Here is a 15,133-nt window from a genome sequence, read left to right as displayed (position 1 = left end):
AAAATAAACCCTTACTACAAATATATAAATAGCTCAAAAAAGGCAAAAATAAATAACGTGTGTCCTTATTTACGAAAAAACGTTTGCTGAACCAGCTAATAGCAGCTAAGCTAACGTTCGGGCAAGACAACGTCTGTCGGGTCCGCTAGTAATTTATATAATCAGAAACACAAAAATAATCATGTTTTTGAACAGTATATATCCAATTTTTACTAATTACGATAATTGATATCAAACTTTAAATTCTTTTAATTTAATATTTATGCGAGAAAATACTCGTACACTATGAAAATAAAGTTAATAAATAAATAGTTCAGTGTTCTGTTATTTTATTTATACAAGTTGTAATTATAAACTGTTTGATATCTTTTTTAATCGAACTTGTAATATTTTTTTAATATCCGGTGTACGAATGGCGGGATATTTGTTCAACATAAAACGTGCTATATTTAGATTCAGCATTTACACACATATTTATAATCTCTGTATTAGTAGCAAATATCTGGATTATCGCTTTGCGCTTGCACGTGGACATTTGTATACACTGCTGTTTATAAAAGATACACCATCAACGGCATCAATACGATTTATAAAATGTCATCGTCAGTGAGTTACTGTAGAAACGGAATCTCCAAACGTTGTGTTTATAAAACTAATTATAATTATTTTTGTCACGATTCCGTAAATTAACAAATTACAATAGATGGGAAGAACATTTTAGAGAAGGAAATGTAGAAGTCTAGGCATGTCTAGGAAATGACCTGTTATTGACTGGTTTTAGTGGCTACTTCATACACTGTGTAGCATTTACCATTCTGTCTATATTTGAACATCAATATTTCTTTAATTTTTCCGTCTGTTGACGTTTGTGAAGTTAAAGAGCTGAAACCTTTATTGTTGCGGTTGAGATTCATGTGATCGAATAATTTCACCTACATACTAGGGAACGCCAGAAAACATTTTTTTAAATTTTAATACTTCTTCTTGGACCAGGGGCGATATTTTAAATGCTCTCGTTGCCGTAGAAAAAGATTTTATCTCCCGTTTTTACATACAAAAAAAGGCCGCGAGAGTGGTTCAGAGTAGCACCGCAGGTGAATCTATCAACAATGTTTTGAGGTTGTCTAAATTTTTGTAGACAAGGACTGGATTTAACCCCCTAGGGAGCTGTTAATATTACCATATTACAACAGAAACGAAGAATTCTTTAGAGAGGGGAATATATTAGTCTAGGCATCTATTGGCTGATTAAGTGGCTACTTTACATACTGTGTTGCATTTACCTTTCTGACTATGTTTGAACGTTGGATATTTTAATATCATATGTAGCCCATAATATCGTAGTTATGAAAAAGAGAAGCACAGAAATCCAAGAATACTCATATCTTTTTTGCTCACGAATGTTTGCATGTATATGCTGGTTTCTTCCATCTCCGACAGATCAAATCCGTTCGGAGAAATATTCCTACAGATGCAACTCAAGCTTTTGTAAATGCTTATGTCGTTTTGCGTCTAGATGACTGTAATGGAATATACGCAAATCTCCCAAAATATAAAACCAATAAACTTCAATCTGTTCTCAATGCAGCAGATAGGCTTATTTATAAAAAAATATTTTCACATCTCACAACATCTCCGAGATTTGCACTGGTTAAAAAGCCCAGAGAGAATAAAATACTAGCTGTGCTGGACAGTATTCAAATCCCTTTATGAAATGGCTCCAAAATATCTATCGGACATCTGTGTTAGGGAAAATACATGTCAAAGAAAATCTACTCTTAGGTCAGCATTTGATTCAGGAAGAGGAAAACTTGTCGATATCCGGCGCTCTCCAAACCCTAGATTTGGAGATCGTGCTTTTGCCGCCGCCAGCCCCTCTGCCTGGAACCAATTTTCTTCAAACTTACGAATCATCGACAGTCCCAGTCAGTTCAGATCTCAACTAAAATCTCACTTCTTTAGACTATCATACCTTCAATTTAAAATCTGGAAATATAATATATCACTCGAGTTTGGTTAGAATGCAAATTTAGGTATACAATTGTAAAGCGCCCTTGAGGTGATTTTTCACAAAAATGGCGCTATCTAAATCAGCCAAATATTTATTTTATTATTATTATATCATGATTTTCTATCTTTTATTTCGAATTCTTGAGGGCAACGTTAAATTTGCCAGATATGAGATGCAGTTATAAGGGGTATAACGTGTCTTTTCAATTATGCGTCATTGATATACAAGAGTATTGTGCAGATACTAAACCAGTGCAACTCTTGCGGATATTAGACTCGTGTACACCAATCAGCCTTCAAGAACCCAACATCTGCACAAATATCTACTTGCTGAATAAAATGTGCTACAAGAGAACAGAATAAATTATGAATACCAATTACATGCTACAATGATTTGATATTCAATCACGACTGCTTATTTCACTGACTTACCCGAGTACTGACCATAATAGTTGATCGTAAAATTTGATTATCATTCCTAGAACTAGTCAACATTACGTTGTAATTAATATGGTCCCACTAACCAGCTAGAGTTAACTAAATCCTTATAAATGCCTGGATTTCCATATTACTTTAATAAATATTTTCTGGATTTGTAAATCAACTGGTAAAAATGTCAGATCATGATATTGTGATTATGCATTTAATCATCCAAAAATTACACATGATCCGAACGGGGGGACCAAACGACCCCAGCGCCTACTTATATATAGTGTCAAGAGAATAAAAATTTGTAAGTGTTTATGATCTTGCAATATAATATTAATATTAAATTTATTTTACATCTCTACTCATTCGTGTATTTTATTCATTTTTGCTAGTTGGCCGAATGCTAATGTACATAAAGTGAAATCGACCCTTGTATTATTTACGTTTTTTTTTTTTTAATATTAAATGATTTGAAAAGTTAAAAACAAAAAAAGGAAAACCCTTTTTTCTGTTATTTTTCTGAGTACAAAAAATAAAGAGCAAATAGCCTTAATAATTTACTTATTTATTTATTTATATACGGCATTTCTGCCATTTACATATATGTGGTATAAAGAGTGCTTAGAAATAAAAAGATTTAAAAAAAAATAATCGAGTATGAAATATTAATATACTCGTACTATACACATTATTAATTACTTGAAATACATACATATTTTAAAAAAATTATACAATAACAAAATACATTAATCAATCAAATTATAACTATTCCAACCCAATCTTCTGAAGATGATTTGCTCTTTTTGATAAAAATATGTTGGTCACTTTATTTTTTAAGTTAGGCAGAGATAAACTAAATATATCAAAATGTGATGCATATTCATTCCCGGTATTCTGTAATCTAACAATAGGTGAGTTATATTGAGCTACCGTTCGAGAATTTTGACAATAAAATATTGTAGATGTTCTGCTTAATCTAGGTGGTACATAGAATGAAATCAATTTCAGTAGATCAGGGGTATCAAACATTGGTTTTATTATTTTATATAAAGTCATAAGATCGGTCGATGTTCTTCGTTATTGCAATTTAGTTAATTTAAGAGAGTCTAAAATTTTGTTATAATTTAATTGATTAGTAGAAAAACCCATCTTAAAATTAATATATCTAAGAAATTTATTCTGAATTCTCTCAATAGAATCTGAGAAAGTGATTTGATAAGGTGACCATATTGGAGAATTATAATCTAGTTGGCTTCTAAAAAGAGATGTGTAAAGATATTTAATGTGTTTATATTATTAAAATCTTTTCCGGTGCTAAGTACAAATCCTAATAATTTTACAGCTTTGTTAGATATTTTAATAATGTGCTCTTTAAATAATAATTTTGAATCGAACAAAACACCCAGATCGCTCACGGTAGAAACATCAGTAATTTTAATTTGATTTAATACTCGAGTTATAGAATAAAATATGTTTATGGAGGATTCAAATCACCCCCCTTCGGTCTGGCTAGGTTAAGGTCGCTAAAACTGAATTTTAAACCCCGTTTTTTGCTCACATTGGTAGTCGACAATACGCAAAAAGTTCGTATATTAGTTTAAAAGTTGGCGTCTGGCTAGTTTATTTGTTTCAGATCAAATTTCTGTCAACCTTCTAAATTACTCGTATATTCAAAGCAAACTTAAAATATAAGTACATTTCACCAAAATTTAACTTGTTTGATTAAACAAACATATACACGGTATTCCAGGGTCAGACAGTGAAACTTCAGAGGATCATTCGTCTTTCAAAAATTAAATGAATCATAAGCAATTGTATACAATTTAATTATTTTCGCAATTTGAAAATGGAATCAATCATTAATGTTTTGAATTTGCGTTACTTCCACAAGCCCCTACAAAAAAATTGAGACGAAAAACCTGTTTGACCAACAAAGCAATACGCACTGGATGTGGACAAGGGAAGCGGCTGGGTAAGGAAGGGGTAGGAGTTTGTAAAAGGGATGCTCGTCCGATAAATTAATGATTCATTTCATTTCTAGATTGCACAAAACAATAATTTTTATTTAATTTATTAGAATTTTTTTATAGTTTACCATGAGTGATGTTCAACTGAAGTTTTGTGGTCTAGCCCTGAAACCTGTTGTCAAACGAAACAATAATCACCAGCAGCGGAATAAAGCTGCCACCAATAAAAAAAATGCAACAGTTTTGTTATATTCAATAGGTCAAAATGGCGTCTCTACAACTAATTGAACGCGCGGTATTACTATGTGGATAAAACAATATTTTTTTAATGTTGGTGTTCTAAATTAACTGTTTTTTTTTACAATACATATGAATGTATAAAATGAAATTCTTTTGTAAACTAATGAATTGGAATATAAATTGTTTTCTAATAAGACAACGAGCGTTTAAACAGTAAATTTGGTTCCAAACTTAGCTGTTTTAAAAAGTAATTAGTAAGTGAGTTCAACAGCTTTGTTAAATATACGTATATAAATTTAATAAATTTTCACGGTTTTTAAGATGCTGATAAAGCCTTTCTACGATATTTTGCCTTGTCGCAATAACCTTACTAATTGGAAGGTCCTAGTGGTGCAATGGTTGATACGCTCACATCACACACGGAAGGTTTCGGATTCGATTCCCCTTTAAATCAACACGAAGTGCTCTTGTCACCAAGCATGTCAGAACAAACAATATCAGTTTTAAAAACCCGCATACTTTTACTTTACATTTTTTTTATTTTTAAGATAGAAATAACACATACTAACTCAATTCTGTTAATTAATAAGCAGTATGATACCCATGATTAAATTAATACGACTTTTAAATATCTGAAGTATTCAACATAAAACTAATTTTAAATACCAACAATTATTAAATAACTCTTTAAAAAATAAATATTTTTTACCCACTGAAATTGAATAATGCCCGAAAGAGTCAAAATAACAATATTTTAAATGAATACGTCGAAATTGTTAATTAATCAAAAATTACAGGAACCTGTAAATTCTTCTATTGTGCAAAACATGAAATCAAAATTCCATTAAGAGATTCCAAGCGTACTTAGTGAAATAATATTTCAAAATAATGAGTTTGTTTAAACAAAAGAATAAAAAATGATCAACTGACATGACAATAACACTTTGATTTTTATATTTTTCCTGTTATTTTATTTATTTATTTAGTCATTACAAAATACGCATTCAAGGCATTCGTAAGAAAAAAATCCGCAATGCAATTTGAATGTGGAAAAATTGTGAAATAAAAATACACAGTAATAAGAGTAAAGGGAAGGTATCCCCTCTGAATTTTTTTTTTAATAAAATGAAAGATGTCGATATCCAAAGAGATACAATGAAAGCATCCACCCCTTTCCCGAAACTGTTCATAAAGACTTGAGTCTTTCTTCAGTTTCGCATATCAATATCAATTTTTTTTTTTTAAAACTAATTAAGCGAAAATTTAATATTTCTTTACAATCAAACCGCGAAAATAACAAAACAAATAAACTTTAAAAACTTTCATTGTACCCCTCACTGCAGTTTTGTCAGTTTGTGATCAATCAAATACACATGGTCAGCACAATCACCCTTTTCTAATTTCCCAGTATTACAGTGGAGGAATACAGTGTTAGTTCTAAATTGAGACCGCGGCCGTACGCTCCAGATCCCGCATCGGAAAGGAAGAAGAACGTAGTAATACAAACAAATCAATCAAACGACACGAAACCCAAATACATATAGGAAACATTAGAATAATTTGCCCTATACAACATGCACTCAATCAACAGAAGAAAAACAATACGTATCTATAACAAATCACAGTGGAACATCAAATCATTAAGACACTACCGGCAAAATCCTAACACAGATCCTAACACGATCCCTATCGAACTCAGGCGAAATTACTTTTCTTCATAGTACTGATTTCCTCGCAAAAACCATTTTCCTAATACCAACAGTAGAAACAATCCTATGCAAAGACCTTAATCGTCCTAACAATCTCACAGACCTTAAAGCAGACGAAACGGGTCCTAGAGCATGGTCGGCGCGTGGTTCTCTTGAGTTAGTCTACTATTTAAATTTGTAATTTACCATTTCCCTTCTATGGGACAGAAACAACACAGACGGACAAGAGTTCAGTTCAGACAACCAATGCTAGTACCCAAGTATGCATCCCTTCATCTTAAACTGATTTAGTACTCATGGTAGGCCTTTACCCAGTTCCTCCCATTTTTCTACCCATTCGCTCACAAAATGAAAAAATGCTTTGACGTTAGTTGGATTAGCCAATAAGCTTGGATTCCACATCGGCCTCGTCACCTCTGTCAAGCCGTTTAGCATGTTTTCCCTTTCAGTATCTAAAATCGGGCAATGCCATAGGATATGTTCAGCCGTCTGACGGGGCTCCCCGCAAGTACATTCAGGATCTCTTACTAGTGCGAGGTCATATAGTTTTGACCTAAACTCACCATGTCCAGACAACATCTGGACAACACAGTGATCCAAGTTAATTTTCTTAAAGCTTAGTCTTTTTCGTATGTCCGGAAAAAATGTATGCGTCCAGCGCCCCGTCAGAGATGCATCCCACCTAATTTGCCACTCGTCAATAGTTTTTTCTGTTATTCTTTTTGTCAATGGTTTTAATCTACTACCCTCTCGGTGTTGAACACTGATGTCAAAATATGTAACCAACTCACCTTTTTTTAGTAGTTTCACCGCAACAGATTCCATTACCTCTAAGTCTGCCGGAAGTTCCCCGGCCAGGACAGGTAAAGCGGCTGTGGACACAGTTCTATAAGCACCCGTGAGTGCAATTAGAGGGGCTCTTTGGCCACTCAGGAGGGTCCTGTAGACGCCACCAGAGGATGCACGATGAGCCCAAACTTTAGCAGCATATGTTAATTGTGCGACATAAGTTCCTCTGTATATTAGTCGGACCCCATTACTTTTTATTCCCCACGTTGCTCGGCTCACCCTTCGTACTTTCATAAAAAGCGAAGACGCCTTTGAGGATATCATTTTGGCATGAGCCAAAAACGATCCTTGGGTATCCAAAAGGACACCCAAGTACCTTACATCTTGGAAAAATCGTATTCCCCGCCCACCCATCCTGATTGTGGGTTTTCTTCCTCTGTCAGAGATACCCTTCACCATGAGTCCCATAGTCTTTTGCGGTGAGAATGTTAGTCTGTTCCTATTTCCCCATTCTAAAATTAGTTTAAGTGCCTCACACCCCCTAATTTCCAACTCCCTTCTAGTGTCTCCTGACAAGAGAAGAAGAGCGTCGTCTGCGTAAGCCACCATATCGCTGCCTGCCGGAAAAGGTAAACGCAGCAAGTCATCAAATAGTATGTTCCATAGTGATGGCCCCAGGATAGAACCCTGTGGACAACCCATGGTCGTCGTTCTACACACGGTTATGGATCCGTGGACTACAGAGATGGATCTATCACTAAGGTAGCTCCGGATGATCCCAAAAAGTTCCTTCGGACAACCTCTGGATTTTAATTTTGTCAACACCATCGGCCACCAGGCGTTGTCAAATGCACCGGAGATATCGAGGAATATCCCACAGGCAAATCTCGCCCGGCAATCGTCTCTCCATTTGCTGGCACGAAGTATGGCATCCTCCGTAGACCGGGCTCTAGTAAAACCGTACTGCTTTGGAGAGGGAGCAGAGAGCCAGCCTTCCAACCTATTTCTAATGAGATTTTCAAGAACTTTACCGAGAGCTGGAAGGAACGTTATTGGCCTGTAAGCCTTGGGATCAGATTCCTTTTTATCCGTACCCTTCGGGATGATCCGCAGCAATCCTACTTTCCAAACTTTTGGGAATATCCCTGCTTTTAGACATAAACTCATCAGAGTTGTGAATTCACGCCTGGCAAAGTACAATACGTTTCTCACAATTTCTCCGTTAACTCTGTCAATACCAGGTGCCTTTTTTGGTCCGAGGGATTTTATGATTTTATCGATTTCACCCTCCGTGACAACAGACACCTCGATATCACTGGTACTAGGGTCAGCGACGCTGATTCTTCTGACCAGAGTGTGGTACGGAGAATCATTTACTTCACAGTCTTGTGGAATCAGTGAATCTAAAAGAGCCTTCAAGGTAGACTCGATAGTGGAGGTAGTTAAATTACCAACAATCACGTTGTTCAAATATTTGTCCGAGCCTTTTCCATTCTTGTTTAGTACACTGGTTAGGCTCCAAGGATCTGCGTTTCCCATCTCAGTGATCCACTTTCTCCAATTCGTTTGCTTAGCTTTTAAAATGGCAGCACGATAGGCGCAATATTTACCCTATTTTTATACTGTTCGAGCACGTCTGCGGAGATCACCTTACTGAGGGCAACTCCCAACCTACGGGATGCCCTTTTGAAAGAACCTTTAAGCGAGGTTAGTTTCTCGCTCCACCAAGGTGTCTTTAACCGTCCGCTAGGTCTAGATCGACCTAAACTCGAATCAGCTGACTGGGTCACACACAAATTAAAAAAATCCCCAAGTGTGACGTCCCCTCTAGCCGCTCTAACGTCAAAGTTTAATAACTGGTCCGAAAGATCCTGACCAAATCGATACCAATCCGCAGATCTAGTCTTATAAGACCAAGTGTCCGTCCTTACCTGGCTTTGTGTTTCAATTCCAATACAAAAAGTTATTAATCTATGATCGCTAGACATCTCACCGGCTTGAACTGTCCACCTTGTAGTGTAGGTGGCAAGGCCACCCGAAACTAGGGTAAGGTCGATGTTGCTTTCTCCACATGGACCCGAAAACGTTTTCGGTTGACCTTCCGAGTTGAGCAAGATCAATCCAGATCCCATCACAAACTCTTCCACTGCATCTTGCCTCGGTGTGCGGCACCGCACCGTGTCGAACCAGATCGCAGAACGTGCATTAAAGTCTCCCCCAATTATGAATTGGGCATGTCGGTAAGATAGCATTACTGACTGCAGACCCCGGACATGGGGTCCAGCATGTTGGTCGTATTTCAGATATACCGAGACTACCACCAACTCAACACCTCCTAGGTCCAGGGAAATGCAAAGTCTGTAGTCATCAGACAGGTGATGCAACAGCAACGGTCTAAGGGAGCGATTCCAGATTGCTATACCTGCACCGGGGCAAGAATCCAAAGAGATACGGTTGAGTAATGACATTGCTCTTCCTACTGCCATTACTGTCGGCAGGCTGGTTCTGCAAGCGGGAAGATAAAACAGCTTAGGTAGCCAATGTCCAAGGTAGTTATTAGGAGTATAATTCAATAAACTGGGTAGTGGTCCCGTGGTAGCATTGTGGATTTACGGTTCACAGGTCCGAGATCCTCCTCTCTAAATTTTCTTTCTAACTTTTGTATCTCAAATTACCACCCTTTTACGAAAAAAAAGACTTGATTTATTCCACGTGTAGTCTTAATTTGGTTAACGCGGGTAAAATAAAATAAGAAATTTATTTATTTATTTACACTCCTAATCAAAATACAGTTCCATGTTCACTTTGCCCAGCTAACAAGGGTACATACCCCGTTCCAAGCTAGGCAATTACATTTTAATATATTATAATAGTTAACAAATTAATATAGAGCACAGACAAACAAAATATAAACTTATTCGTATACACATTTTGATACGTATACATACAGACATATACATATATACACACATATATATATATATACACATGTACATACACACACATGTCCATACATCTATGTGCATACACATACATACATTCATAAAAACATAGACAATTTATTTATGCGAAACTTCATGGTTGTCATCTATAATTATATTTTTTTAAAATTATTCCTTCTTTGTTATATTTTATTTTCGACATCCAGTAAGAATCTCCAATCCGTGGCATGCATCAACTTTTCTGATTCCCTACGACCAATGTCATGAAATAGCGAAATCAACACCTGCCGTAAGTTGACAACATTCGCGTTTTTCCACGATTCTGGCAAAAGGTTATGGACCTTTTTGCCTACGTGTTGTCTCGATGCCAGAACAGTGTTGACCCCTTCACTTAGTATCAGATCCCTATTAGAGTATCTTGTATTATAGTTGTGGTGGACGCTTGGGTAAATTTCTCTATTTATATGTGTAACCACTACCGTTCTCAATATAAACTGTTGAATAATATTCAGTACTAAGAATTCTTTTAAGAGCAAGTCATTTGGATAACAGTTTTTTTTTTTTTAATTACTCGAAGTAAAAATTTCTGTACAATTGCTACAGGTTCAAGGGTGGTTTATTCATTAGTTACGTAAATCTTGATGAATAAGCTTGTTTGCTTTGAAACCGGTCGGTGGAAAAAAAATAAATTGTGGTTAAAAACAAAGCTGTTTTATCTATTTTATAGTAAAATTTATTGTTCAATTCGTATTTCAATATGTAACTTAATTAAATCCAAACTCGTTTATTTTTTTTTCATTAGGTATTTTTTTATCACAAATAAAATTATATTTCAATAGGTACCGAGCTGATCCAGGTAATAATGCTAATAAAACATAAAAATCAATAATTTTCGAAGAGTTCCGTTAATACGTATTTATAGAGCACATATTTCAGTCTGTTCATTTTCAAGAAAAAATAACCCAGATGGTAATTCTCAAAATATCACATGCATGGTATATTCAGAACTTGTTGATTTTTTATGGCAACATAGACACAATTTTCATTTCGGTATATCGAACGTCATCATCATCATTAGTGCTGCATGGGCCACTCTATTGGCACTCCAATTGTAGCGCATTTCGATCATTTTTGTTACATGGAAGGTATAATGATCAATCTTACCCCGAAGGTGTCAGTCCAGAAGCAATAAAATATTGCAGTGCGGAGGCATGTTTAAAAACACTATTTAACGTCTAACCTACCACTTAACTGCGCGCTGAACTTATCTCCACTTGGTTTCCATTTTCAGTATTCTTACTTGAGATTAGTCATCGAGTCTGAAACACTTGTCCAGGCTTCTGGTTTTATTTCACATACAAAAATAAATTATTTATCCGTCCGAACACAGAAAGAATGTCTAACACGAAACTTAGCCGAAACCGAGAGAGGGTTATCACTAGAGCACTCACAGGGCACTGCAGATTGAATAAACACCTTGCTACGAGGCGTGTTCAGTTAGTAAGTGTACTGTGACCATAGCGGGCTGTGGTTTTTTGTTTTTAGAGGGTTGGTAATACTGAGTAGAAATGGATCTCCCGACAGAGTGAGCATCGCAGGAACACGGTATTACGTAAACTCGCGTTGCAATGTTCAGTTGCGTGAAAAATGTCAGTAAGAAATCCCGCCAAGTGCGAGCAACGGGCTGTGATCCGTTTTCTACTCGCGGAATGAATAACGCCTACCAATTTTTTTACACAAACCAAAACGGTCATTACTTGGCTCATTGCATGCCTGAATCAAAAAGAAGTCATCACAGCCAATTCCCTATCTTCCAAAAAATTTAAAACCGAAAATCAAGGCCTTAGTATTTTGGAAGCAAAAATGGATCCTTTCGGTCAAATTTCTGCCTAGAATCATCAATGTTCAATAATATTGTAAGACCCTAAAAAACTCAAAGGGATCTTTAAAACTAAAGGAGACGAATGCTGATGAGAGGAGAGTGACTTGTCGCACGATAACGCCCGTCCTCACACAGCCTTGCCACTAAGGCGCTCTTGGACTCATTTGGTTGGGATGTTTGAACCAATCTACATATTACCCTGATTTGGCGCCTTCAGATTATCATGGCGGCCTCCGTGGTGTAGTGGTCAAGACGCTTGACTCACGCACGGAAGGTTCCGGGTTCGATTCCCGGTGAGAACACAAAAATTAAAATGTGATTTTTCTTAAGCCTGGTTGTTCTGTAATGTAATTCACCACTGTAATTGGGACTCCTGGCCTGTTGAGGTGCAAAAAAAATGAAATGAAATGAAATTTAAAAAAAAATGTTATTACCTGGCTGAAGGCACACGTGGGTGGAATTAAATTTTCAACCGACGCCGATGAGGAAGAAGCTCGCGGGAGAGTTCTTTGAGAAGCTTGAGCCACGACTTACCACATGCATTGAGCGGGATAGCGATTATGTGAAAAAACAGTTTATGAGTGCATCAACAATATCTCACATTTGTTTTGAATTACACTTTTTCTAAAAAAATATTTAAATCTAGTACTATTGAAATTTCTAGATGAAGTTTCTACAGTGCAGATGATGAAAAACCTATACCATATGTAAATATGATGCTTACTATCAAAGAAACCGCCTCCCTGGGGACCACTGGTTAAACTTGAAGATGTTAAAGCGCTCGCTCCCTATCTAATAGCCCGATGCTTAAGCATAAAAATTTTTAGAAGCATTAAAAATCATTTAAAGTAACTTATTCTACCAACGTGGTTCTTTAGGCTTTAATATCTTAGGGCAAAAATAGTTTTCATATGTGGCAATGCAATGTATGTAATATAATTTTTTAAATCGTCGAACAAGTTTGATCGCAAGCAATTATTATAATTCCCTAGAAAATAAGGATGCTAAATAATTTATATTTGTATTTGATAATAATTTTGTTGGTTTTAGTTTTCAATCAGCAGCTCAATTTATAGATGTCCTCAGAAACAACACTTTTGAGTTATTTCTTCATTGTTCCATTATTTATCCTCTTCCTTAGGTTTGGCAGACAAAGGTAGATATTGCTTTTCTGAATCAACAACCTTAAAACCTTTTTAAACCACCTATATACTCGTATAGAGAAATGAAATTATTTAGCAAATATATTAATAATATCTTTAAAAAAAATTTACTAGATATTTAGTTCGTGTAAAATCACAAAATTATATTTAAAAAGCCGACCGGTTTAAAAACACGACTGTTCTTTTTTTTTTTAAAGAAATATTTGCGTTCCCATGACTTACCCAAATATTTCATTTTCAGAGCAATTTTCAACGAGTTGTAAATAACTCACTATTAGAAAATGGGAATAAAGTTGGGATAGAGTGGGATTCTAACTACGGACCTTCGAGTCGTGAGTTCGAGACACTAGCCACAGGACCACAACCCGATTCTTCTTTGTTAACGTTTAAAAATAAGCTATCCTTTTAGTTTCGTGACGTGTACTAGCGAATATTTTTGTCTCATTTTACGTATTATGGTGTTATATTATTTTATGTTATTTTGCATATGTAAGTAAAAAAGTCATATAAATTGTGACTAGATTACTTACGGTCTGTGTGCTCTGTAGCTGCAAGACGTGCTGTAATCTAGCTCCAATCTGTTATTAAAATATATTATAATAGGAAAAGAGGAATTTATTTTATTTATTTATTTTTTATTTATTTTATTTATGTATTTCACAGTTTTAAAATGTACAGAGTTTATTTGTTTCAGGTCCCAACTAGCTAGGAAATTCCTGTGTTTAGGAAGGACCTTATTTTTTTCATGTGGTTTTTTTATATTTTTAAAATCACTAAATGATGAATTATAAATTCAAAGAATAATAATAACATTAGAAAAAATCAATATAAATATAAATTATAAAACATGCAAGTAATAATAATAAAAATTGAATCATAAAAATAAATTAGAAAATATGCCATTAATAGTAAATAAATGAGACATAATTATTATAAATTATAAAACATACCTATAATAATAAAAATTGAACCACAAATACACATTATAAAATATAAAATTAGTAATAAAGAAATTAAACAAAAATATAAATTGGAAAACATAGCGATAAAAATAAAAATTGAAGCTTAAATACAAATTTGAAAATATATCGCTAATTATTAAAAATTGAAGAACAAAAACAAATTACAGAATATTCCATTTATAATTTTAAAAAAATTAAGATACGTGTAAAATACTAGTATTAAAAAGAAAAATAAAACATATTAGAATCCCATTCACCCATATTGTTTTGTTTTGTTTGTTTGTTTTCACCCATTTACTTTTTACCTGTAAGACGTGTTGTGATATTTATTGTAGGTTCAGCGCCCTTGAGGTGATTTCGACGAAAATTTTGCTTCATAAATTATCCAACTGCTTAGTATAAATATAAATAGTAGAGTACATTTTTAATCCAGCTAAATCACAAGTAGATAGTTAAAATACATCTGCTCATATGTACTAAGTGTTTTACGTCCAGCCTACAGATTCTCAGAAAAATAATAAAATAGCCTTTACACATGGACAATACAATAGATAGAACAATACCGTCTTGTCCCAGCCTCTATCGCGCAGAACAAAACGCTGGGACAATAAGAAAATTCGGCAGCAGCTCACACGTGAGCGTTGCAAAAATCGATACACGATGGCGTTTTTTAAAAGTATTTATTTTATATTTGGAATTATTACAGGAATAAATAAATAGTAAAAGTATTTTTTTCTGCCTCCATTTTTGGCAGAAAAAATGCGCGGGAGCAACTTGTACACGTTGAGCAAATCGCTATTGTCATAAGGTCCTGTCCGTGTGCGTCTATCCCTGTCCCAATATCTAGGAACAATGTCCTGTCCCACAATTTGCTGTTTACACATGGATAAAAGTAGAGTCCTGTGACAAAATAATATTGTGTTATCCGCGTGTAAACAGCATTTAAAGGCTAGTTAGTTGGTATCAAATTGAATGATATTTTTAATTATTAAAAATTTATGAAGGGAATGCTATTTCAATCCTTAATTTGGATTTTAATA

The 15,133-nt window shown here is 34.9% G+C and overlaps 1 protein-coding gene across 1 annotated transcript in view; it reads left to right on the top strand.

Annotated features, from left to right (window-relative positions):
* The window catches only part of LOC148281536 (uncharacterized), an 88,416-nt gene that overhangs the window by 48,068 nt on the left and 25,215 nt on the right, over positions 1-15,133 (top strand). The gene's annotated exons all lie outside the window — the stretch shown is intronic.

This window comes from Micrasema longulum, unplaced genomic scaffold (assembly GCF_059751315.1).
Source record: "Micrasema longulum isolate JH-2025_06_02 unplaced genomic scaffold, ASM5975131v1 h1tg000438l, whole genome shotgun sequence".
Taxonomy (NCBI): domain Eukaryota; kingdom Metazoa; phylum Arthropoda; class Insecta; order Trichoptera; family Brachycentridae; genus Micrasema; species Micrasema longulum.
Note: the sequence above shows the minus strand (reverse complement) of the source record. Positions and strands in the feature narration are given on the sequence as shown.